The sequence below is a fragment of the Oreochromis niloticus genome, linkage group LG14 (genome assembly GCF_001858045.2).
Source record: "Oreochromis niloticus isolate F11D_XX linkage group LG14, O_niloticus_UMD_NMBU, whole genome shotgun sequence".
NCBI lineage: Eukaryota > Metazoa > Chordata > Actinopteri > Cichliformes > Cichlidae > Oreochromis > Oreochromis niloticus.
The window spans coordinates 15,491,851-15,495,546 of record NC_031979.2 but is presented as its reverse complement, the minus strand read 5'-3'; the positions used below and the strand labels follow the sequence as shown (position 1 = coordinate 15,495,546).

The 3,696-nt window shown below is 40.6% G+C and overlaps 1 long non-coding RNA gene across 1 annotated transcript; it reads right to left on the bottom strand.

Moving 5' to 3' along the window:
• Nucleotides 1-1,376: 1,376 nt before the first annotated feature.
• On the bottom strand, nt 1,377-1,973 carry LOC112842123 (uncharacterized). The gene is made up of 3 exons (XR_003213779.1): nt 1,842-1,973; nt 1,530-1,606; nt 1,377-1,448 (listed from the first exon to the last, which is right to left on the bottom strand). It is a non-coding gene; the product is annotated as an uncharacterized LOC112842123 (long non-coding RNA).
• Between the last annotated feature and the right edge of the window lie 1,723 nt (nt 1,974-3,696).

The window sequence follows — 3,696 nt, the reverse complement described above, 5'->3', positions numbered from 1 at the left end:
AAGTACCGCGACCGCAACTTATGGACACCTGCGGTCGTTTGGTGTTCTGCCCAAAAAATCCCCCAAAAACACGGACCCACTTTAACCCCTGACTATAGCAAACAGTTTTACTTCTTTCATCACTTTTTATATGACAATGGCTATTAATACGTGAACAGGTTTTACTTTCATGCGTTACTGTTTAGTGATGTGATGTGAAATAATAACTCCCCTCATATGCATCAGACCGAAAGTAACGAGCTTGTTTTGAAAATGTAAGGAGTAGAAAGTACATATATCTGTTTTAAAAAGTAGGGAGTAAAAGTGAAACGCTGTCAGAAAAATAACTACTCAAGTAAAGTACAGATACCTGAAAACTTTACTTAAGAACAATAATGAAGCATTTGTACTCCGTTACTTCTCACCTCTGGGTTTAGGTCATGTCTCAGAGCTATATATTCCCCCTGCTAGCATTCGGACTTCTTTCCTGTTTACACCCCTGGTTAGAGCTCATGGTCAACACTGGACTCTGCCAACTCAGAGCTTTTTGTTATTGAAAGTTGGATCAATATTATCGGGCGTTTCACAGATAGAATAATTAGCTAATGGAGAACAAAGTGAATCCATGGAACCTGCAAAATTAAGCAGAGAGAAAAATGTTGGCCAATCACTAACGACTACTCCTCCTTCTCCTGCACAACACAACTAGAATCTGTGGCTTTTCATATTACTTATGTATCACCCTAAGCAAATTTGGGTATATCACTAAATAGTTACCAAATCAATCTAGTCAACAGGGGCTGGTTCCTAAATGGGAACGATGTACACTTACCAGGCACTTGGTTACAAATAGCTTGTTAACGCTTCTAATCAGCCAATCACAGGGCACTAACTCAATGCATTTAGGCATATAGACATGGTTAAGGCCACCCGTTGAAGTTCAAACTGAGCACCAGAATAAGGAAGAAGGGTTATTTGAGTGACAATGATTACAGAAAGTATGGTGCCAGATGGGCTGATCTACTGGTAGTTTCCAATGCAATCATCTCTAGGGTTTTAAGAAAATGGTCAAAAAAAGAGAAATATACAGTGAGCTGCAGTTCTCTGGGAGAAAGTGCTTTTTTGATGTCAGAGGTGAGACGAGAATAGAGAGAAGACTGCTTAGAGCTGAAAGGAAGATGGCAGTAACTCAAATGGCCACTCATTAACACAACACATTAAATCTTAAATTAGATGGGCGACAGCAGCAGAAGACCACACCAGGTGCCACATCTGTCAGTTAAGAACAATAAACTGAGGCAATGGTTTGCACAGGCTCAGTCATGGATAGTGAATTTCTGAACCCAAAGAGCAGACAACAGCAACTATGAGATAGTTTAAAAGTTTTATTGTTAACTGAAGAATTTAGCAGGAGCAAAGCGAAGAAGCACTGGGCAGGAGCTATCAGTCGGCAGGTGGTCAGGGAAGGTCTGTGGAATTGGAGAGAGATTGTTAAAGCGAGTGGATGGCGGGGAGGAGTGGAAACAGACATGTAGGTGTGAATCTCTTACTTGGGATCTGAAGGTGAGCTCTTTGTGAGAGAGAGGACAGTCAGTGAGCACGTTGGAATCCAGCTTTAGTTAGGAGGCTGCAGTGGAAAGTGGGCAGACAGACCAGAATCAAAAGAGGAGCATTTATCAGAGTGATGCAAGAGGTTGGGAGGATGGCAGGGATTGAATCTAATGGTGAAATGAGATTTCCAAAGGCAAAACAGGTAGGTTTGATAGTTGAGTACTGTGAAGTTTGGAGTGAGAAACTGAGAAGGACATGAGAAAAAGAAATCGTTGGAAAATGCTGATAAACAACATGGAAGCTGGTTTTACCACCAGAGGCTGAGACAAACTGGCTGAGAATCACAGTCTGGTCCTAAATATGCAGCCTTCAATGAGCTGATGACAACCAGGTGTGCAAAGGGCAACTTGGAAATGAGCAGTTCCACCCAAGGCTAGCCACCAATCCACCTGCAGAGGGAAGCAAAAGTGAAAACACCACAATCTGCCCACACCCTAACAGGCTCACCAAAACTGGACTACAGAAGATTGGGAAAAAGTTTCCTGGAAAAAGACCAGGAAAAATAAGAATTTCTGCTGCATCACTCGGATGGTAGGGTTGGAATTTGGTGTCAACAACATGAAAGCGTTGATCTGTCTTGCCCTATATCAACAACTGAATCTGCTGCTGGTGGTGTAATGGTGTGGGGGATATTTTACTTTGGTACCTTTAGCACACTTCCAGCTGACCATTGTTTGAACACCACAGTCTACGTGAGTTTTGTTGCAGACCACGTCTATTCCTTTATGACCACAGGGTACACATCTTCTGATGGCTGCTTCCAGCTGGATAATGTGCCATGTCACAAATATCAAATCATTTCAAACTGGTTTACTGATGATGACAATGCACTGTACTGAAATGCCCTCCACCGTCATCAAATCTCGATTGAATAGAGCACCTTTGGGGATGTGGTGGAATGGGCTATCCACATCATTAATGTTCAGTCTCTAAATCTGCCACTGTTTGATGCTATCAAAACGGAATAAAGTCTATCTGAGAGATGTTTCCAGTATCTTTTTGAATCTATGACATGAAAAATTAAGGTTTTTCTGAAGGCAAAGTGGGCTCCAACCCCGTACTAGCACAGTGGACCTAATAAAGTGAGTGTACATATTAAACAGTATGTTAAGTTTGCTATTTGTGTAATTACAGATTTGATCCTTATTTTGTTTCATCGTTCTCATCTGAGCTGAAATTTATCCCGAAAGGTTGCAGTGACTATGATTAGTGATTTGCATGATGAACTGAAGATTAACATGCCTGTTTTGTCATTTTATATTCGAACATTTAGTTTTAAGTGTGTAGACCTCGTTTCATTCACTAATTCATGTTCTGTCAGAGTCGTTCTATTTAGTTTTAGAGCACTATCCCACTGCTCTGTACAAAATACATCAGATTAATCAATCACCAATTGTCTTTTTAACCATTTTAGAAAGTTCCCAGCTGCCCCTCAAGTTGTTACAGAGCCACGAATCGCGGGATCGATAAGAGCACAGTGAAGAGTCGTCTCTTTGAGGTGTTCTTGGGAAACAGTCTATTTAATTCTTTATATGATGGAGAAAAAGTATTTGAAAAGAGTTTGTCATCCTACACAACAGCCACTGAATTTAGAGGCGCACAATACGTCTAGTTTATACAAGCCTAATAAGGACTACAGAGACTTATTAGTCAGGCATGAGGCTTTAGTGATGGTTCAGCTAAAGGTCTAATGCTTTCGGTTCAGTCCAGAAATATCAGTTACAGACAGAGTAGTCAGACACATTTAAGTAGAATAATGTTCTACAAGAGCAATGCTCTTCCTAGGTTTCCGACTATGGCAATATTATTAATACGTAATAATTAGTTTTTTCTTTTGCTCACAGAGAAAACAGATATTTAACAAAGAGCAAAATAAACATTCCTCTTTCCTCACTCTGAAAATTTGTAATAAATCCAGGTATCGAGGAAGTAAACTCAGGATAGCCTCATTCAACTGGTTTGAAGATGTCTCCATGGAGACCAAGTTGACCATATTCCCTGTCGTCTTCTTGTCACTGGCAGGCACAAAATTAATTAAAGCAGGGCTTCTCTCTGGAGCATATTCTCTAATAAGTAGCTCATTGCCCTTTCTGACATCTGAGCATG